Source organism: Galleria mellonella, unplaced genomic scaffold (assembly GCF_026898425.1).
Source record: "Galleria mellonella isolate WM207_F2 unplaced genomic scaffold, CSIRO_AGI_GalMel_v1 utg173, whole genome shotgun sequence".
Lineage (NCBI taxonomy): Eukaryota > Metazoa > Arthropoda > Insecta > Lepidoptera > Pyralidae > Galleria > Galleria mellonella.
The window spans coordinates 8,550,873-8,575,754 of NW_026442016.1; the positions used below are offsets into that span (position 1 = coordinate 8,550,873).

Here is a 24,882-nt window from a genome sequence, read left to right on the forward strand (position 1 = left end):
AGGTGCTAAAAGGTAACAAACAAAATCACTTTCACGTTTATAATATTAGTAAGGATTAAAATAGTTATTCAAAATAGAGCAAGGAGAGAGCAAATATAGATAGCATATAAGGTAAGAACCCACGTAAAAGTTTAACATTTTTATTTTTCGATTTATTATGTCGGGATTATCGTTATATTTTTCGATATGGAATGTCGTCTACCTTGTTACGATAAATCAAAATTTATGTCGTCCCTGCTAGCTAAGATCAGATTATAATTTCCAATAAGGTTACTAGGAATATTATTAGGAGAATGTTCTATGTTAAAATTAATATAATAAAATTGTAACTAGATGATGTCTATACATGGGAGATATTAAAGAAAAAAATATATAAGTGGCCTTAATCAGAAATAAAAATATATATAATTTTATCCTTTTATTGACAGTCAATAATAATTATATTAGGATGTTGTTTCTATATGTATATTAATTTATTGTTTTCTTTTTATTTAATATTCATTTTACAAAGATTATATTATTAATATTTTAGTACTGTTTCTCTCGTAACACAAAATTTATGTTACATTTAGTGCACAGTTGTGTTGTGCATTTGCGTACGACGCGACATATTGTGTTGCTCTGTGATATTCTCGTATATTTGTATTCTGTAGCACAAATTGTGAATGTAGATTTTTTAAATATATTACTACAGTTGGTTAATTGTATTTATGTAGATAATATATATATTACAACATTATTACTTATAATATTTAGATGCTTATATTATATTTTTATTTTAACTCATTCCGCTAGATAATTTCTTCTGAATCTTTAGGTAAGTGGAAAAATCCCTCCAACGGATTATAAAATGCGTAGGTACCTAACTCAGGTTTCATTTTTTTGCTCTTTTTTTATGAAATTTTAAAAGTGTTTTTATTAATCAATAAAGTTTTCTCTCGTGCTGATAGGTGCCCAGATGCTTGTTACCTAGTTTCTGATAACAGAAACCAGGCAACAAGCATCTGGTAGTACAAAACAAAAGACATAACCGAGTTAATTCAGAAAAGTACATTTCTTAAATTGAGGGATCTTATTTATACAACGCATCGTGCCCGCTGCAACATCATGGAAGTATATTGTAAATTGATCCCTCTATATATCTATATATAATATTTCTTTTAGGTGAATTAAACGGATTCTTATAATTCTTTTTATATTCAACGGAGTTTCCTCTCGTAGCGAGCCCATAGTAATGTTAACATAATTAAAATCGTTTTTTTTAGAAACAAAACTTTCTAGTTAGATTTTTCCTGAAAGTTATTCACTTTCAGGAAAAAATCTAACTTTATGAATACTGTTAATGAATCACTGAGTTGGTAAATCACAAAAAAATAAATATTTTTTATGATATTTTTCTATAATTCAAAATATTGATAAATCCTTACCAATTTTCAATGGACTTCAAAAAAAAGGAGGTTCTCAATGCTGTTGCATTTTTTTATGTTTGTTACCACAAAACTCCATTGGTTGTAAACCTATTTAGATTTTTTTATCTGAAAGGATTACTTACTGATTGATTAAAATAACCGAGTTTTTCACAATTGACGTCGGTTTTCTTTGTGGGACAAAATTTTTTATTAGATAAATGTTAAATTAAATTCGTACGTTCAATGCTTTGATGGCTTAACCAAACGTGATAAAATTTGACATACACGTAGAGTAATTAGAACAAAGCAGGACATAGGTAGTCAATCGTGGTCAATCAACATTCTCATAGATAAAGTTGTAAATAAATACTAGGAAAATCTATTTCAAAAGTGATGGGTAGGTATTAGTTAGGAGCTATATTTAAATTATTAACTGAGAGCCCCTCTGTACGGGGATGACCTTCATGTCCGAAACGACAATAATTATACACGTCCTTACACACTATTTACTACCTAATCTGTTATGGATGAAAACGATAATCACTACAAGAAAGATAATAATAATTTATTGAAATCTAAAACACATGTTACAATTATACATTTGTTCCCAAGACTTCACACTATGATTCCCTGTGTCGTGAAGTCATGGACCCTTTTCTGGCTATAAATCTTATTAACTAATTTACAAACTTTAGCCATATTATCTATTCAGACAAAAAAGAAATCTTTCTTTTTATATGTTGTATTATAATTAACTTTTAACTGCAACATTATACACAAAATCGGGATATATAAGCAACATATCCTGTAATGTAACTACTTTTGTGTAAAAAAATGAATTAATTATTATTATTTTATCCCGGGGTATATAGTAGATAACGTATTTCTTTATCCCAAACAGCATATACAAAATTTCTTTACGATTGGAAATAAACTCACTTTTACATCTATTATCAGTAAAATAACAATATATTAAAGCCAATTAAAAAGCTCTCTTTTATATATATACCTATTACATTACCATTTTTTTTTTTTAATTTTTCGAACTGAATAAATTTACGTACAATATTAATATATATTAGAAAATTTAATATATTATACTCAGTGATCTATGTATACATATAGGTACGTATATAAAGGTTACTTACAGAGCAATGTTTTTAGATACTTACTAGTTTTTACCAGCGACTTCTTTCGCGTGACTGGGATATATTTATTGACCGGGATAAAAATCTTATAGCCTTCTTTCTCCCATATACTAGGTACGTGTATACCAAATTTTATAGTTATTGGTTTTACATTAAACATTAATGTGCTATAAAGTAACAAAAAAACTAACTCTTTTTTACATTTATAATATTAATAAGGAAGTAAAAGTTGCAGTGAAAATTCTAAATAGAAATAAATAAATAGCTAATATAATAATTCCTACAGAAATGTAATAACAGATATCTGAATCTAATCTTATTCGCATATATATGACGTTGTGAGCAGTTTCTACGAGTAACTTAAACATTATTATTATACAATTATATCCGCGAAGAGATCAAACCTTTGAAACTGACTATATGACGCTATAAAAATATAGCATATTATACTTAAAGATACTACCGAGTTTTGATTAATTCTGTTTATTTTTATAAATGTATTTATTTTGTGAAATCACGTTTTCTCAGAGATGATATAGCACTAGATTGTTTTTTTATCCAGTTACACTAAAAATTCAAATAATTTATAATCTTTTTATTTCTATTTTAACTATTTTTTTATGCAACTTAGGCAAACAAGTTGATGGAAAGTGGTAATGGTTGCCTATAGATATGAGCAGTACCATGGACATAACAGAGTATACTGTTTCGCCCATATCCTATAAATCCTATAAATTCACTGCCATATCTCACCTTTTAAACCAAAACACAGCCATGCGAACACAACTGCTTCACGATAGAAACACAAATGGGACAGAGGTGCCCAAGCAAACGACTTTTGTACAAAGTCTCCCTCTGGTAAACTACTTACCTACCCACCTACACTATCGAATAAATTTCTCTTAATAAAAACCACAAATTATGCAATGCGAAACCCAAAAATGTTAATAATCGGTGTACCATCGGTTATGCGTAATAGATTTTAATCTTATTTTTAAGCTTCACTTGTTGGATGTGGAAAGTTTGATGAACCCCTAGTAATTTTATCACGTTGGGCTTCGTACCCCAGAGCATTCTTGGGAAAATAGGTAATCTTATATTAATACCCTATACCTACCAATTCATATAATAATAAATAAAGAATTATGGGCCTGCAGTAGCGATAAACAACTTAATATTTACAAGTTAATTTCAGTTTGTGAAGCTGCGGCTTCTTTGTGGATGATGGTGGAATGATAACCTGACCTGACGGAATGTATTGCTAGCAATGGATATTAAAGTCCCCATTACTAACACCTCTCCTTCAATTTTGTGTTAGCCAAATAAAAATACTCGCATAACACATGTGTAAAATGCATATTTAGCTATTTTACTATGACGAAACTTAAATGTACACCGAGGATTGTTTCCTGTCGATCGATCAAAATGTCATCTGCGCACAGTAATAATAAAGTGTTTAAAATTGTAACAAGTTATAGTATATTTTGTGCAATAATTGATACTAGTGGTCGCCCAGTGATCGATATTCGAGCATACCATATATTGTAATAAATGAATTTATTATGGTTTTGTTTGCCATTCTATAGACAAATAATATTAAAGATAAACAATAATTATGCTTAATTGACCACAGACTTTAACAATAATCAAAAGAGTATATATGCGTGTGTGTCAAATACATCGTAGTGTGTGTGATGTTTTTTTTATTGATTTAATGTACATAATTTTAAAAAATTAGCATTCTGGAATCCTTCTCTATATAAACTATATGTGTGCAAAATGTCATACTCCTTTGTCCGCGCAATTTTGATAAAAAGGGGTACAAAGTTTTTGCTTAACGTATTAATACATAGATTCTGTGTCGAATGTTAGTAACATTGTTGATTTTATATTTGACTTATAAAATTAGATTAATATACTCCATAAAATTGTAAATAAATTGTATTTAATTTAGAAGTATTTTTTAGTTATTTAAAATAATAAAATTGTACAAATTACATTTGTAGTAGCATAAGTGAACGTAGACAAGTCACAAATACCTTTACTTTAACATTTTTAATTTATTTTCCAATTTTTCTGACTATATTTATTTTTTATCGTCATATTCAACCTTTAACATTTCAATTAAGATATTTTCATTTATAAACATTCATCAAACAATTTACGTTCACGTGAAAGGAACTTAAGAAATTTTTTAGGTTAAGTAATTGACACGTCTTTCCCATTACTGGTTTATTGCAAGAGAAAGTTGCCATAAATACAATGATGCCATTTAAAATAACAGAATACAGTAATACCATTTTAAGAAAAAATAAAACTTTTTCTATTTTAAATAATGATCTGATCTATAAATACCAACTTGTCCTGCAAAAATTACCCCCATTTATTCGACAGTCGAATTAAACATCGACTTTCAAGGTTTATACCTAAAAGTTCCTCGAAAGTTTCTTAATTATGAAAGGATGCTAATGATTTCGATTTAACTGACTATTGTTTAATATTATAACGGTTTTGACATTAGAATATTTGAAATTTACCTCGTCAAAAATTTACGTATACTTATACAATAAAGTCATTATAACATAGACTTTGACTTTAGCCATCTAATAATATGTAAAATAATGTTACAAAGCGAACAATATAAAATCAGATATTTCTAGAATATGCCCGAATATTATTAACAGTCTGTATCTAAATTGGGTTAATAATCGAGACAACAGTTTTAAATATTTGGATATTTTGACGATCTGCACGCGAATTATGTTCATACTTGTCTACATATTCAATAGATTTTACAAATACTTAGACGAAAAAGCTAAATAACACGTTCCCAAATGGATTGTCTTTAAAATTGTATAAATCTTGTAATTCGTAAATTTTATCGCAGAAACCGTCGTTTTATAAATCACAATCAATCATTTTGATTTAAAAATCCAGTTATTGTGATTTAAAAACTAAACTATTGAATCATTTTAAATAAAATTGCTATGGGACTAATATGAAAGTATATGCTTTATAACTGATGAAGCAATGAAGTAACAAACATAAAAAACACTACGGATTTATGTACTTCCTCCTTTTTTTGAAGTCGGTTGAAAAATGTCGGTCGACTAATTAACTGAAAAATCAACACTTAACAGACTGTATAATTGAGACGTTATTTTTGTTATCGAACGTTACATCTAGATTTAAATGATCTAGTTCTGATCTAAGATTTGTACTCCTTTGTGATAGTACCAACAAACCTAATCAGTTTCATGACGAAGGTAAGAGTAGGTACATATATTAGTCGAAAGGTGTTGTCTTTTTGTATTTTCGAGGACGGTCACCTGACCTTGACACTTGATTTAATTTAACCAAGCAAATCCTATTTTCCATTTTTTAAAGTCATTGATGTTAGATTAGTCTAATCATACCAAGAAGTAGAAAGTATTTTTGTTGTAAATCAATTCTAAGTCAGAGCAAAGGCTGTTTAACTCTCAACATCAGAGGGCACCATCTTGATACGACTGTTAATTGTAATAATAATATAAAATAGCATGATTATGTATAAAGATTATTATTATAGATTTTATAAGGTTGACTATCACAAAGGACAAAATATTATTACATCATCTGTGGTTTAAAATATACAATAGTATCAGACAATTACAGGAAGTGTCTAGTATCTATTTATAGAAGTAAAGTACCACATCCAGCTTCGAGACCGATTATGATTTTAACATTTAGGTACAGTAAACAGCGGGCTGGTAGGGGTTAATTCATGGCCCGTCTTTGATCTGTGGTGCGGTTAATTGGAACTCCACGTGAGGCGGCGCGCCACTGGTGTGCACTATGCTCAACATATTGTTTGTTTCGCGGCCACTTCGAAATGAGACGAATTATATGCCTAAAATTCCAAATTCAAAAATCTTATCTATATATAGAAAAGCAACTTTTAGTAAAATTGAATTTTATGATCTTACTTTGTCGTTTCCGACAATTGTTTTGACATCGTTCGAAAGTTTTCTTCACAGGAATAGAACGTTATATATATATATATATATATATATATATATATATATATATATATATATATATATCGTTAAAATGAACATACATTTTAAAGATAAGGGGATTTTCATTAATGGACTATAATAAGTAGCATATAAAAAATAATATACTTTAAAGAAAAAAAATCCAAAACAAAAATACCTTTTCTTTCTTATAAGAATCTTCATCATATAAGAAGCGACTAAAAGGACAAAGCATAAAACACCAGTTATATTTTGTTAAGGAGTCGAACTTACTTATATTGAGTATCGTATACAGTTATATCACATATAACAATAAAAATATTGTACTGACATTATATGACTCTGATATAATTTTTCCTTTTATCTGTACTGTCCATATCTTTTCCTAACGTATCTTTTAGAGACACGTGAGAAAGCACAACATGCTGTAATATCAAATTCCTTGGAAGTGAATATTTATTTAGGCACTATATTACTACATTTGAAAACACATTTACTAAATACTTTTTCTTCCTTTTTCTAAAATAGAACAAATCACAAAAATAATATTGATTAATTTAATAAATATTCGAAATCTTAAAACGATATTAGACGTGGATTCTTACGATTTTATTCACGTTACGTATATATAAATACACATAAATAAAACGATGTTTTTATATTTGATGAAGGATACAAAATATATACTGAAAACTTTAAAGTAAAAAAAAAACACGACAAAAACAAATAACACAAAGAATCCAACGGAACAGTTTTTCGACCAAACTAACTACGAAACGTTGCCAATCAATTTTGCCAGTTATTTGTGAAAGCGCTGAGAACGAAGCATTTGATTTTTTATTTTATTTCGATTTATTCTCAATGCAGATAATTCTAAGTACGTCAGCATTAGAAAAATTGTTAAAATGGATATTTTATTTATTATACACACGTAGTAGATAATGATAGAAAAATATTATGCTACATTTTTATTCTAGATAATCAATAAATACCAGTCACGTCGATGAATTTACCTTGTCGGGTCACGTGAAGGAGCAAAATTTGGTCAGTGTTGAATATGTCGTTTAAGAATAAAAAAAAACTTTTTTATTAATTATAATATTTATTCCCTAACATGTTTGTTAATTTTTAATAATAATATTTAAAATTATAACGGAAATATTAAAAAAAATACGCATCTGATGCAGTAATATAAACGACATGAACAAAATTAAAATAGTAGTAAAAAAATCTGTTTGTGAATTAATGGTTGATTCAGCAAAAAGAGATTCAATCGTATTTACGAATACATTTATTAAAGAGTACCCCAGTAATCAAAATTACTTATGTATTTAAATGTATATAGTTTAAGAATATGAAAAAATATGACTTTAATTATAAAAATATTACTATGGAATCAATACGGAATCACTCTATTGCAAAAAAATGAAAATTGTTTTAGACCGATGAAAATATCAATTAATATATACATAAAAATATTTTGTAAGATCACTTTTTACTAACGTTCAATAACTAGTAGATACATAGTTTGTGATAGTGAAAACTATTTACAAGTAGCTACAGAATGTAAAGTAACTAACTGTGTTTAGGTACCACGACCTAAGGAGTTTAACAATCGTCACATTAGCCAAATTTTTAATGCAAATTACGTAAACTTTCGTAACTTATTACCAATTTTTTTTAGTCTGATGTAACTACTTCAACAAGTATTAACAAATATGAGCAGTAGACATTATTTTTCGGATATTAAGGCCGGTACACGTACTTCTTAAGTTATTCACATGTATGAAGATGGCTCACCCAACCTTAAAAGCTACCGTAATTTTCCTGTATCATTAAGAAATATGGTAGACTTTGCGTCATACAATTTTACAATGTTTAAAAGGTTTCTGACATGAGAAAGAGTATTTAAAAAAAATACTACTTTATGAAAAGTAATATTCCGGTATTATTTACTAGTTGTGCCCGATTTTATTCGTGTGAATACAAGTAAAAAAGGTACAGTATACTAAACATTCAATGATTTTCCATAGAGAGGCTTTATTTGAAAACCCTTTGTATGGGTATCTCTGTCCCACTCATATACCGCCAAGCAGTTGTATTTACAAAAACCATCGTGGTCAATTCTAATAGTCACGATGGACTAACTGACCTGCTTTTATCGTCACCTAATATCCCTCACTGGTGCCTCGTCAGTGTATACCGTTAGCGCAGACGAAGTTACCATTCCCTTATCACTCATTAAATAAAAACACCTTATTTCGGGGAGAACGGGATCCCCGATAATGGGGTCTAACAACCCCATTGTCAGCAATATACCCTAACAGGTCAACCTACATGTTGTTTCCCCTGAAAACCATCTAAGTTAATAATTGATGAATTTGTCATTGCATCTTCGCTTATCATCTGTCACTGGTGTCCCGCCAGTGTATACTGATAGCGCTAGCTGGGATACTATTTTATCTTCACTCATTAAAATAAAACACCTTATTTCTCAGGAATATACTGTGATATCTATGACGCTTTATGTATTTAGGTGTCTGCCGCTTTTCATTAGCTGGGCGGTAAGCTTTTTTACCATTTCAGGTGAAATATAAGGGAAAATTTAAAAAAAAATTATAATTTTTTCCATACTATTTATTAGGCATACAAATTTTCTTTTAATTAGTAGTTTATTTATTTTTTATTGTGGAAGTGCTACAAATTAATGTATATGTAAATAGTACAAAATAAAAATTGACAAAAAGTTGTCGGACTTTTGTAACTATGACCAAATATCATTTATTGCAATAGAAGTTGAATGCCATTTATTGAAATTTATTATTGTTGATAGCTTTATATATTTTTTAAAAAAACGCGTAAACGGTTAATGCATCGTTGTAACACAGGGGCAATTAAGGACAAATAATTTCTATACATGAACCCGAAACACCGTGGCTGACCTCTCCCCTTGAACTCTCGTCTATAATTAGAACGTGCTGTACAGTCTCGTTGTCTGAATATTATTTTTTTATGCAATAAAAATGAAAAAACAAGCTTGGAAAACATGTTGATAGTCCATATTTTGAAAAATAGTTTATTTGAATGGATTGATATGGAATGGTAACCCAACAACGCTATCAGTATACGTTGGTATAGAAAATAGGAATAGTATCCTATAGAAATATACAGTACCATGGACATCAGAGAATACACTGTGATGCATTTCATGCATTGTCCATTCCTCAAGATTAAAGGTTTTGTCGACGTATTTTATAATTACACTGATATAGCCCATTTTTCAAACCAGGCTACAGCCATTTATATACAAAAACACGAAAGGAATAGAAATACCCATGAAGACGGCTATAGAAAGTATCTTATTAATATATTATTCTTCTTGAATTTTTAAAAGAGTTTGTAAATAAATATATTTAAATTGACATTATTTCTATTATATTCTATATATTTTGAATAGAATTCTAAAAACATGCATTTTATATTATGTAACTGAGTACTAATATGGAATTTTCGGAAATTCTCAAGGGTATAGAAGGTAGCGAACTCACATGCGTGCAGCTACGGAAAATTTTATTCATTTTATAAATATATATACCTCTGGAAAAATTGTATAATATTATGGTAACATATTTTATATGTGATACACCAATTCCATATAAAGTAGATTATATGAAAGTAAATTAGTTTTACTCATTTAAATTCATAACGTACTCTTGCTAATAGCTATTAGAACAAATTGTAAAGTACTCTAAACATAGAAGTTGCACAATCTGGATTTTTAAGTTATATATATATTTACAGGTAGAAGTAAATTTCAAATGATTTGCATTGAATGCAAATTATATTTAACTGGCATTTGCCAATTGCGTGGATTTTGAATTTCTTTATAACACAGGAAACAAATTACTCACCTGATGGTAAGTGACTACCGCCGTCCATAAGCACCCGCATCACCTGAGGAATTGCAGATATGCTGCCGGCCTTTTAAAAAGGAATATGCCATTTTCTTTAAGGTTACAATGTCGTATCAGTTCAAAAATACTGCTGCTGGAAATTGATTCCAAAGCATGGTCGTACATGAAAAAAATCCCTTGGGAATAGCACGATAGAAGACCAGATTGTTGTGATAGAACTTCAGTTTGTGGCCAGTTATATGATTGTAAAATTCACCAGAAGATATCAATCCTAACAATTTCTCAAATTGTAGTAAAACAGATGAAATAGACCAATTTTGGATGGCGATGTAGATAAAACATACATTAGATTTTAAATTCGACTTTCAAGAATACAACTATGAAAACTGGAACATATATACAGATTGACTGACAGAGGAAGTAAATTCTAAAAATTTTTGTTTTAGCTCGTATTCCTGACATGAATTTTAAACAGTATGAAAACGCAATTTTTAATGAATGATGATGGAATGGTAACCCCGCCTATGCTATTGGTACCTATATATATATATGCTGGCGAAGTAGCAGCGAGTGAAGACAGGTGAAGACGAAGGTAGGTTACTTTGTCCGTTATGATGAATGTACTAGAAAATAATCAAGATGGTTTCTATCTAAGAAGAAACACGCGAAAATCGGCCTGAGTAGGTACATTGCTAGTACTGGGAACGCTAGTCTCCGTTACTAACCCCTATCCCTCAAATGGAGGTGCAGTATCTCAAGCATGAAATTATTGCGATATTTAAAACAAAGCTATCGCTGATGTATTGTTGGCCACCAGTACCGCCTCTCTCAGCTCAACTTGCAACTTTAATTGGCTCCTAGTTGACAAATTCCGGCATGTCCCGCTAAAAATTGGTTATTGGAACTTGGCTTGTTACTTGTTACGTAGATTGTTTATGTATTTAGTGGACAATTTGTACCAAAATCTACTTAAAAATTTATTGGTGAAATCAATGAACCAATATAATAAATAAAAAAAAGACAAATATGACAAATGCAAAAGCTAATCTCGTAGATTTTAATATTTAGACGGCTTATATAGGTACTTGCACGAGTATATATCCATTTGAATGAATATTCGTCGACAGTGTGAGTCCCTAAGTGTGACATGTTCAAGTATTTTTAACAGGCAAAATCGTGAATTATAATCTATTTATTGTTTTTTTTTTGTCCGTATAAGCTACAATTTAATTTTATCTTTGTCGATCACGTGATTTCAATTTATATGAAGAAAAAAAATCAAATTATAGCGATTTAATAAATTCAAGTAAAAGCTATTCAGAGAGAAAAAATTTTAAAAGAAAACGTAACTTCAGATTCCTGTTGGACAACTATGAGTACAAAAGGAAAAAAAATTAAAAAATAAAAATTCGAATACATCAATGTTGTTTGTAGCTGTAAATAATAAAAGTAAATATTTGTATAGTATATGGTACTAATAAAATGAAGATGTTCAATAATATAAGTTACATTAGTGACTAGCTGTTAGAGTATATTAGTGTTTCAAGGCTTCCTTTACTCCTGTTTTATTATTCTTTACTAAATAGATCGCTACACTACTTAATTTATAACAGATGATTTGATTTGAGTAAACTTATAATACTTGTACTGCTTTATCTATCCAATTTATGTGACTTCATATGTAAATTAGATACTATGATAATTTGCAAATTTAGTTCCATGTAGACTTTCCTTGTAACAGTTTACTTATGATAATTTTGATATCATTTAAGATTATTTTATGTTATTCTTAGTAACAAGTAGGTGGACGTAAATACGAGGATTAACTACGATTCCAATCACGTTTTGCGGAAAACACAGTGTAACGAAGCTCTTTCAAAAAGGAAATTGTAAAAAGTGAAAAAACAAAATCTCTATCGACAGCGTATTTCTGAACTAGAAATTTTATGTCGTATCGCACTAGTAAGGTGATAAAGAAACGTATTTCAAAACAACTAATTATTATTCCACTACTGTAACTCTTCGTGTACTATTTATCAAAGCGTTTAATTTTGAATTGCCTTACTCTTTTACTAGTGTATTGTACTTTATTCCCCTGTAGTCGTCGTCTGGTATACTTGGGATAAATGGTGGTTACCACATGGACAAAACAAAGCTTATATAATCATTAACCACACTATAAATTATTATACATATGATATATGATTAAACAGATATAGTAAATATAACGTACCAGTGTAGGCAGGAATTGATGATCGAACAAAACAAATACCAATAATTACCGCATTTCCAAGCGTAATTAAAGTCAACTTAGGATAAGTTACTCCACGGCGTGTGATATCTAAATGTAAAAACTTAGAAATTATTTATCTCTTTAAATGCAGTATTGTAAAACTATTACAAAATTCTTATAAAATAATTGTCACGGAAAATTATAGTATTTACCAAATCTAAATAAAACTCTAAATGAATTATGGTTACCACATGGACAAAACAAAGCTCGTGTTATATAATCATTAACCAAACTATAAATGATGATATGATATATGACTAAATAGATATAGTAAATATAACGTACCAGTGTAGGCTGGAAATTCAATGAAAGAGACGAAACCGGAAAACAATTATACTACTGTACGTGTACCTAATATAAATGTGAGCATGTGGGCAGTTCTGGAGTTGAAAGAAAATGAGGTTATAAAAATAGTAGATATTTATTATATTTTATTTCAACTGATATTCAGGGTTTTATTTAGATTTGGTAAATACTATAATTTTCCTTGACAATTCTTTTGCAAGAATTTTGTAATGGTTTTAAAATGTCGCATTTAAAGAGCTAAACAAGTTTTTTTACGTTTAGATATCGATATCTAAGTAGACGTTAATTACACTTGGATATGCAGAAATGGTCGGTATTTGTTTTGTTCAATCATCAATTCCCGCCAGATCACAACAGATCGCTAAGAGGTATCATTTATCATAAACTATATTATCACCATCATGGCTGATTATGGACCTCCCCCTATTGAGGGGTTCTGCCAATAGTTGTTACGCTTGGCAAGCGGTGATGCTTTTAGAAGCTGCTGCTGCCCATCCCTCGCCAATTAAGGTCCCTGGTCCCATCTATCTCACTCTCATACGCATGTTACATGTTTTATATATATATATATATATATATATATATATATATATACAAAAGGTAGTATACTCATAATGTTCATACGTAATATAACAATATGATATAAACAGACTGTAAAGAGATGCCGCTGCTGATAACTGACAACCGATATAGTGCAATTTATATGAGAATCAAAACTTGTATTTCATATGTCAGATAAGGTGGAGTAATATATCGTGTAGTATAATATAAATAGTGTCCATGTGATGTATTATACAAGGTTTATTAACCAACAGTAAAAGTATGTTTATGAAACAAACAAATATTTGTTCTACTAGTGTAATGTAATGTAATGATTTAAAATGTCTATTTTTTTATAAAGAAACATGGATCGAAAAACGACAAAAAAACTGAGCTCTCAATCAAAGTGCGTCCAATTGTCAGATTGGTGTGATCGCCTTTAAAAATTTTGCCGTGTTTCCTCTTGTTTTTTTTTTTGGGAAAAATATTTAGTTTCACTGATAGAAAACTCCCATAAAAGAGTGCTGATGAATATTTTAATCACCATCACCATCATATCAGCCATTAACTGTCCACTGCTGAATATAGGCCTCCGCCATAAGGGTGGTTTTAAAAACCATCAGTTAAGATATAAACAACTGAAATTTCATTCGTGTCCGTTCAAGTGTTTGCATGAAAGAGTAACAAACATCCATTCGTTCTCATAAACTTTCGCCTTTATAATAGTAGTAATATTATTACAAAATATATGTATTTACTACCATTTTGATCGAAACTAAACAAATAAATATTTACGAAAAGTATTATAGTCAATATAAGTGTTGTAGTACAGTATACATAATTTAATTAACAAACTCATGTAAATGAATGGACGGAAGTAACTCATCTACACCGCCATACTCTTACAATGTAATAACCAGGCTATTATCAATCAAGAATACCAACTAAATATTAGTTTTATGTAGTCAATTAATCACTGCGAGTGTGGATTAAACAATGAGGTTTAAATTATGAAATAGGATGCTTAAAATCCCATTGGCACATTTGTAAGCTAGATTTTCTACACCTCGGCTGCTTTCAAAGACCGCAATCTGCGGCCAGGCTCCAGGGTTGGATTAAATTTTCCTAACCAAATTACTGTAACTCATAGTTGATGTGTATACCCTTTAGAATAATGAGGATATACTTGACTGTTACATAAATTAATCGCTTGCCGACTTAGTTTATTATGTTACCCGGCTATTAAATGTGATTAAATGTCACTAAAATATAATAAAAATTATATTGGATTTTTTTACGCAACTTAGAAAAGTAAACGAACTGATGGTGATTCTACCATCCACCTCCTGGAAAATGGTAACCGTTACCTGAAAATATGAACAGTGCCATTGATATAACAGAGTATACTGTATGGCTCATGATACCCCTTATTCGTTGGCATTCCTGAAGACTACGGTGTGTTGCCTCAGTATAAATAAATAATAAATAAATTTCCAATGCAAGACATATAATTTACCTTTTTTTATACTATCTGAAATATAATTGTTTATTTCATAGAAAATGATGGTCATCGCCTACATTCATGAACACGATTTTACAGAATACATTGTGATGATTAGATTGGTGAAAGACCAAAAGGTCTATTGTGCGATTTTTTTTCGTAGTATATTTCGTAGTATAATATACGTGAATTATGGTTACCATAACCATAATTCACGTAAGTATATAACACAATGCTACATAATTTAAGAATGTTTCATAAAAGAATCTACTACTTCAATTACAATGAGTTTTATATGACACCAATAAGGGTGTAAAACCTCGATAGTAAACACTAAAATTAGATAAAAATTAGCAATGACGTCATATATTTAAAAATGTAATAAATGTAAGAAATATACAGATAATCTTTAAAATTTAATTCCCTTGGCAGCTACTTAAAAATATATTAATTAAACGTTTATAGACTATATTATTTAAACTTGTACCTAAGTTGAAACGTCGGCAATAAAAATCAGGTATGTAGGTATTATTTACCTGCAATTGCGTCGCATTAAGTCATGATAGTGTATTTAAATTATGTGTCAACAAGGCGGAAGTATAAAATTGAGTAATACTATTTTATGAATTAATAATTAAATACAAAGCACTGAACGTCTTATCAATGATAATCTTACCAACAACGTTGTTGCAAATTTGCAACCGTCGCTACTCACGGTGATTTAGGGCAGTGGTTCGTACGAAATGAGGGTTCATTTAATGTAATTTTCCATGTCGTTCAGAGAAAACGTTTCGACATTGACAGTCAAGGTTGACTTTTGTTGATCACACACGACACGTTCGCAGTTAGTTAGTTACCTACAAATAGACATATAAGTAAATACTATCTAAATAATATCTGTAATAGATATAATCATTTCATGCGAAACTTGAAAAAAATATTTGACTTTAGAAATAGAAGAACTTGGGTTTTTTGTAGTTATTTGACACGTCCACTTGTTGGAATTCAACTACTAATTTGGGGAAAAATCATAAAAAGGTTGTCTGATAAAATATATAGTATTTATTTCTCTATTAGTACTTAATATTTTTTTTAGTTCTAGAATATTACCATAGTCACCTGTGGAAGTTGTGATTTCGACGATTCTATTGCACTCAATGTTAGTCAGTCCATTGTTGATCCTATGTTGATTATTAAATACTTTAAAAAAATAACTGTTAAAGTTGTTATTTACAAAGTGTTACAAAGTGAATTTTTTTATTATTATCGGAACTATGTTACCTAACTATACTGTACATACCATGACAATATTCTTGTTCAGAAAACTTTTTATGTCATAATCGAGTTTTATTTTTAAATTGTCTTTTTTAATATCCAATTGATTATATATTCGTAAAGTCACTGGCTGAATTAGAAAAAACAACCTTCAACTGGACATGATGTAATTATGCAAAGTAGATATTTGCATTCATTAATTTTATTAACTAAGTTAATTAAGTACCTAGTGAAGTGACGCTTAAAAACTGCCTATAATAAATTGTATCACGCTCAGAAATTATATACAGCTAATAGAGTAGACAAATTAGTTTAATGTTTCAAAGGCTTTAAAAATGTATGGATGCCTATCTTTTTACAAGTTTTATTTTTTTATAATAAGCAGGTTTAATGATAAGATGGTAATACAGAAAATACAATATTTAAGCAACGAATGAGGTTATCAAAAGTTCCCCCTAACTTTTCCGGGTAATCGTGGCTTTTCGTATTAAATAAATTTATTCATATTATTAATTATCATAATTATTAACAACCATCCTTTGAATATTAAAACTTTATCCTTTTTAGGCTTCCGTATCATAAACAAATATACAAAAGAACCTTTATGATGAACTTTGTCCGTTCATCCGTCTGTTACAACGCTGTATCTTAGCAACTACCAATGCTGTCGATTTAGATTTTAAAACAGTTTTACATATTATTTTTTTACGTAAAGGTAACAAGAAAATATAACAAAAATAAGTATATTTTTATTAATATATGAATTTTGTTCAAATGAGTATCAATGGATTGGATTTACTTCTTAATAACTAACAATGATTTGGACACTATATTTAATAAGTAGGAATAAGTAAATATTTCGTCACATCTAGTAGGGAGTCATAAATACGACTCCTCACTAGACGTGACGACCTGAAATGCGTTGCAGGGAGTCGGTGGATGCAGATGACTCAGGACTATTCTATATGGCAGTCTTTGGGGAGGCTTATGTCAAGCAATGGACGGATAATGGCTGAAATGATAAAGATGATGAATAAGTTTTTTTTAAACTGTAATTGAAGTGAGCAATTTATATTTAATTATTAAATAAAAATTTAACAAACCATTTAGTTCAGATATTCTGCCAAATATCCAAGATATATTATATATATCAAAATAATATACACTTGAAAAACTTTAATCTTTTGTTATCAGCAGTCGAGTAAATAATAACATATGATTGTTGAAAAACTTTCAAAAAAAATATTTGAGTGATCCCTAAATTTGAATTTGACTTGACCATTTTTATTTAAAATTCTAGGATTATTTGGGAAGTGGAGGTATCTATTACAATTAAGTGAATAAGAAATTCTGTATTTTTATACAACATCATGGAAATAGGATGGAGGTGTAAAGCTTGGAATAAGCATAATGACTGCGACAATAAAACGCACTTGCTCGTAAAACGGCGCCATTCTACCAAATTGGTGGGGCTACATCTACGGCCAATCAATGAAATCACAGTCTTGAATACCTACTAATACACCACTAATTAAATCTGACTTTAATAGTAATAAAAACTTTATATTTTTTATTATATATTCTTCTTATCCAAGTTTGTTTATTACCTTAAAAGCTCAATTAACATGGAAATTGCCTTACACGCAGAAATAAAAAAATAATGACTTGAAGTCGCAAATAAAGCTAATTTAAAAAAACTTACTATAATTTAACCAGGAGACTTTATGTAAAGAACTATTTACTACTATCATTGCAGAACCTGTTTATTTAAAAAATACTAACTCACTCTCATTGGTGCAATAAATACCTATCTATGTAAATTTATAATTATAACATACAATTTTAATAACTGGCAATCTGTACAATTTTAATCTATAAACACTTTAAAATGGCTATTATAAGACAATTTGACCTTATAAAAGCTATAGATAGATTTTGTAGTACTAGACCATTTGATAAAATAACAATTGGTATTAAGATATCTTGATGTTGTGAGGCAATTGAGTAGATACACCATAATACCTAAAAGAGCAAATACTTGGAATAAAAACCTTCTAGTAGTTATCCGCCATAGAACAAAAGCCTCTTATATGGGATCAATATCATAAAATGTGTCTGTCAATGAATCGATGATGAGTTGTAAGGATGATGATGATAATACTAATAAAAAACTAATCACTCAACGAAGATGACATTATAATCTGTTACGCAAGTTAAGACACGATTCAGAATTAAAATTCTCTTTTAAGATTAAAAACATTTATTACAACTTCAACTAAAATTATTTTTACGAATCTTTCACAGTTCTTGACATTTCGATCAAATAACGCTTCACTCTGGCAGACACTACTTATTTGGTCAAAAAACGATGAATTCTCGAATCTTCCAAAACTAATTTTAGATACGCTAAAATTGCTGTTTGTGGAAACGAAATAAAATAATCTTATTCCAGACAGCCAATCGTATTAGGATTCAGCATGTTGTTATTTTGAAATAAATAAATTGGCAAATTTTCTTATTCCAAGCTGTGAAGTGAGATGCGTTGAAAACTTCTGTAGTGTTTACTGGGCAAATTCCATTCCATACAAATGTTAACTGCGCGCTTCGGTTATAAATCGAAGCTATTTCATGATCAAACAAAAGTTTTCTCATATAGTTCGCTGCACGAATTCATCGTGTTTATTGCAACAGTTCTTAATAAAACTTATCAAGAATAACTAAATGCACTTTATGTATATCTTACTTTTTTATTTAACTTAACATTTTCCTGATGTTTAATCTCAGATTTATTAATAATACAAGGCTTGTTTGATCCAAGCATTTGGCGTTCCATTGTTTCTACCTACCCTAATATGAGACAGGCGTGATAGATATGTATGTACAAGTAATAATTATTTGCTTCTTTTTTTTTTTATTAATAAAGTTATTTCTATAACAGTGTATTGTGAAGCCGAGAGGTATACAAGTATTATCCAAGTACATTGCAATTAGCTAATTCTTTCTGAGTTTTTAAACTCAAAGGGTATTTGAACTTAATTTTCAATTGACCTGTAATTTTTTTCTGAGTGTATGTTACGCGATATCTTCGCTAATTAAAAAAAAAAACTTCGTTTGTTTTAATATTTTAATATAATTTTCACATTCACTCGAATAAAACCGCGAGTTACACAGCTGGCATTTTGGCAATAAATATATGGTGTGCACATATCAAAGCCCCAAATATGTAAAATACCATATATAGAATGTATCATCTTCAATGGTTTGAAATGTGCCTATAAATACTTTCTCCACTTACGCCATTAAAGGAAGGATATATATTTGAGAATCTATTGACATTTACGTTATAAGCCTTTTCGTTGGAAAGATCTTTATACCAACAGCGACCAATCCATTGCATCAACAGATTCACAAATGACCTATTTTGTTTTCTAATTTTATATCATCACTAAAAAATTTAATGACCTTATATCCTTACTCCTTTCACTAATATTATAAAAAAAATTGTTTATTTGTTTGTTGGTTTTAACTTTTTTAGTTCAACCAATCATCATGAAATTTGGTATACACGCTGTATGCGATGGAGGAGGACAAACTACTATTTATTCTGAAATTCTCTGATTTCTCGAAATATTCCGATCATGTGGACGAAGTCGCGAATAAAAGCTAGTTGTGTATAAACCATTGAAACAATTTTTTTCTTAGGAATAACTTAACAATAGAGCAAAGTAACTAACAGAATAGATAGTACTAGTTATTGTACAAATTTTAGGGTCTGCTAATCGGAACTTCTTGCAACTACCTATAAGGGCTGATATAGACAATAAACTTCTGAGGACATAAGCCAGATCAAAGCGAAGACAATTTAGAAAAGTTTCCTAATCAATTGTGAGGGAAGAGAACACGGGACCTTATTTAGGGAACGCAATTTGCTTGACCAATGACGATAAGATCTTGCACATGCTACCCACAACAACTACGATTATACCAACATAATTTAGATTTGGAAATAAATTATTCTTCGTAATACAAAATATAGTTTCCCTATGCATTCGTCTGTCAATATGAAAAGAATTTAGGAATTTGATACAACTTTCACTAATAGATATAATGATTTATGAACAAAATATATTTATATAATTTACAGGCGTCTCGCACCGACTTCATATGGGTAAATAGAAAAATAAATTGATATTTTAAACTAGTACTTGATTTGCAGCAATAAAAGATAACAAAAATCTTCTTTAGTTTTGGCATTTTTATATTATATTATACTTTACTTCATTATAACTATATATTACGTTATAACTTCTTAAACGACATATCCTTCATAATTTCTAATCGAATATACGAATCCAAATTTTTAAAAACAATGTATAGTATAACTAAAACAAACATAAAAAGCTTAACTGTGGTTGTCGACTAAATTGTTCATGACCGTTCAGCATTGGACAGTTAATTGGCCGATATGATGATATTATGGTATGTTATTCACTGATAATGTTACTTTCTATAATTAAAAGAATTTTATAATTGATTAAGTAGCTTTTGAATTAGTTTACAAACAAACAAACAAATCTTTCCTCTCTATAATATTAGTTTAGATTTAGATATGTATATGCATGTTTGCACCCGGATGGTATCTTACTAATTTTCTCAAGATTTTTCAACTAAATCTTCAGTAATTTATTGTTAAGAGGGACAAATGATCCGCGAAATACCCATGGATATCGACAACATCAGGAAAGCTATTGTTTCATAAATTACTAAAAGGACAGAGTGAATAAAAAGACTTTGGCATTTATATTATGTGTTAGTAATAAAGTGTTTAGGTTCCAACAACTTATATTTAAATGAAGTGTTTTAAAAGAAATAAAGAAATCTTTCAGTAGCGAAAGGAAAATAAACGAATTCTTACTTAGGACATTTAAAGCTTAACCGAGGCAAGAAGACAGAATTTTATATCTGTCTCTTAAGTAAGTACTTAAATGGTGTAAGGACAAGAATTGTATTTATAGAACTCGTGACGATTCATTCTTTCCCTACTTATATTTGTATTTATTTATGTTACATTATGTCCCGCGGAGATTTTAATCGGATTATTTGGAAACAAAGTCTTACAGAATCTCTGTTTGAATTGAGAGGTTTTAGTAAGTCTACAAGCAGATCTATACTGTTATTTGATCTTAACTAAAAATACATATTTATATAAACCCACGACTTTGCTAATATCAGTTAAAATATATCTCAATATATATTCAAACTAAGTCAAAAAGAATAACGTCCAAATAATTCTATTTACATTTTTTTTATATTTATAACGTTATCTAAGAGAAATATGAAACGACACTACGGTCTTAGATTACAGTTTAAATACCGTACTCGGCCTGAAAAATATTATGAACATAATAATGAGAAGTCCCGGATGAAGTCAAAACAACAAACATTGTTTATTAAATACCCGTTAATTAATTATGATGACAATTCTGTCTTGACAATTTTCAGAAAACTATTTTAAAATTTGCAAATGTTTAAAGCGTTGTTAAATTACTTAAGAGAAAAAAAAATTCTTAAAAATTATTCGTATTTTACATTATAGTATTGCAGATATAGTTAATCTTTCAACATATATGTTAAAAACAAACTACATTTTTGTATTTTTTTAATCTACAAGAAAACGTAACATTTCACAAAGTATGTAAGATTTAATATTACAATTATAGAGTTAGGTGATCAATTATTTTATTTAAAAACCATGATATCTCTATAAATTTTAAACCTAGATTAAAAAAGTGAGGTTTTATGTACTTAGCATTATATTTACTATCATTTGTTGTGATATACATATTTTATTTTTTTCGTTTTCTCAATGACGTCATTCCACTGCTATTACATAATACATACGCTCATAGCAGTTCTATGGCATTCTCTTTCTAGGATTTCGTACGTAACATAGTTAGTTAATCTATGGTTTCGTATCTTGTAAATGACAGACAAAAATTCCCAATATATTTTGGAAAAATAAAATATTTTCAATTAGTCTTAATAAAAAAAGTATGTACTTTATTTGTTTTATTGTTTATCCATGAATTACGATATCAAATATTTTTTATATTTTATTATTACAACTTTCAAATTCAACTGTAAAACACCGTTTAAATAAGAGCAATAGAAACCAAATAAGATATTTTAGAATTTCTACCTGTATGCTAGTATATAAATAGATATACTAAATGTTTTAATTACAACAAATGGTGACAATAATGGTTGCATGAATGAAGCATAGTACAAGAATAGATATGAATGAGTGAAAATGTCAGTAGGGCCTCCGCAGACGTACGTACGTCAACCAAAATATATACATGACGCGCTGAAAAGGGGCTAGTTAAAACTACCTACCCACTCGTAACCGACTATCTTGTATGAATAGATTGAGGAATGTTTAACAAATCGTAGTATTTGGTATTGTATTGTTCGAATTGTTTGTGCTTACCTTATGGGAAATAGGCGTGACATATGTATGTTACCAAGTAAAGTCATAGTAATCAACAAAGGTCTCTATTAGCTATTTATGTTATTGTTGTGTATTGTTATTTAACATTATCATACCAGTATGTAGGACTCCTTTCTATTATATAATTTTATTATCCTACCTATAAACATTTTCTTTATCGATTATTTACTTATTGATATATTGGCCTATTGTGAAAAAATCTTATTAATGTAGCTGAACTGTTAAAATTCTGTATATACAAATTTTTTGTCACACTTTTAAATTATTACCAAAATATTTTAGATAAATTTCATTTGGTAAAGCATAAAAAAATGACAAATAAAACTTTAACCCACACAAAAATTTCTAACGTACGAATATAATTCTTAAATGAAGTCTGGTATTATAATTTAAAACGGACACGTAATTCCACCACCCGATTAGCTACCACTTGGAGAATAATTAACTATGTCATTAATTTGACCTTTTTCTGCTCAGTCGAGAGTGGGAAGGGGCATTGATTTAATTTTGTCTGAATACGATAATGCGATCGCACCGCGCCCAACAGTTACTACATAATGGGCCCCTGACACGTAACACTTACTGAAAATAATATGCATGAAACACATACCTTTATGTTTTTATTGCAGATGATCTGTAACAAAAAAAAAAATAATTAGTGAGAGAAAATTAACAATTGCCTAATTGCAAGAACACATTCATGGAATGTTTTTAAGACGAGATAGGCAGAAAGTTTTTACTCACTTGTAGATAATTCTGGCTATTGGTCGTTGTTTGGGCCATATAAAAATTATCACCCTTCATGTATATCATTAAAACGGCCATGAAATATGGGAGGGCGCCAATCTCCACGTGCCACAGGAACTTTGGAATTCATAAAAAAAGAAAATTTCGTCAATTGGTTGAAATAATTTTTCTTGTAAAACAAAATTGAAATTGAATAAGTATTCTCATATTTAAACAATACAGACAGAGTTGAATGTATATTGACGCCTCAATTGTTTGACTCAATTTGTATAGGAAACTGACTTTTAATAAGTACAGTGAAGTACACGAACAACAAACGAAAGTTATCATTGCGTGAGCGTTCGAAGGCGAAATAATAATCTTACTGAGAGATGCACAGCACCGTTCGGGGACTTGAAACTTTATGGCTGGCAATAGAAAATTTAATATACCTACGTATATATATATATATATAATTTTATTATAACAGTAAAAGCAAAATTACAATAATTTGAACAAAGTAAGGTACTAATTTACTTACAATTCAAAATTCAAAAATCATTTATTCATGTAGGACATTTTAGCCGCTTATGAACGTCAAATTTTTACATTATAATTTTATATTTACCCTACCGTCCAGTTTGGTATATAGATCCAATTGAGAAGAACTGGCAAGAAACTCAATTGAATTACTTTTTTTTTTTTTTTCTTTTTTTTTTTCTCATTTCTCATTTAATTCTCATTGTATTAACTGAATTATTATATTTACTATTATAATTGTGCGAGAGTATTTGTGTCACCTTATAGTGCCTTAAGAAATTATCATGTAGCCCTTTCTTTACATAAATAATAAAAATATATGTAGTATCTGGGATGGAGATTATAAGCTTTTTTTATCCTGGTCAATATATATAAAGTTTGTGCAGACGAAGTCGCAGGTAAAATTAGTACATATACTTTAAAAATAAATAAGTAAATAAAACTGTAGATATTGGAACCACTAAGAAGAAATAAATACTAGTTGTAATTGTATAATTACATATTACCATGGTATCTAATATTTTATAATATTATATTTCAAAAGCAATTAACGATAGCCCTTTATGTAAGATCTTGTTTTATAATTGCTGGCGAAAGGAAATATGAGAATTATATAGCAATTGAGCCCATTCTATGTACACTATATGTATATATAACGAATTCACCTTCACATTTATAATTTTAGTGAGAATGTAGTGTATAT

General features: G+C 29.1%; 1 protein-coding gene across 1 annotated transcript in view; it reads right to left on the minus strand.

Moving 5' to 3' along the window:
- The window catches only part of LOC113515664 (short neuropeptide F), a 116,510-nt gene that overhangs the window by 45,250 nt on the left and 46,378 nt on the right, over nucleotides 1–24,882 (minus strand). Inside the window, exon 2 of the mRNA XM_026899923.3 lies at nucleotides 23,524–23,547. The gene's annotated coding sequence lies outside the window, so the exon portion shown is untranslated. The remainder of the gene's footprint in view (nucleotides 1–23,523; nucleotides 23,548–24,882) is intronic.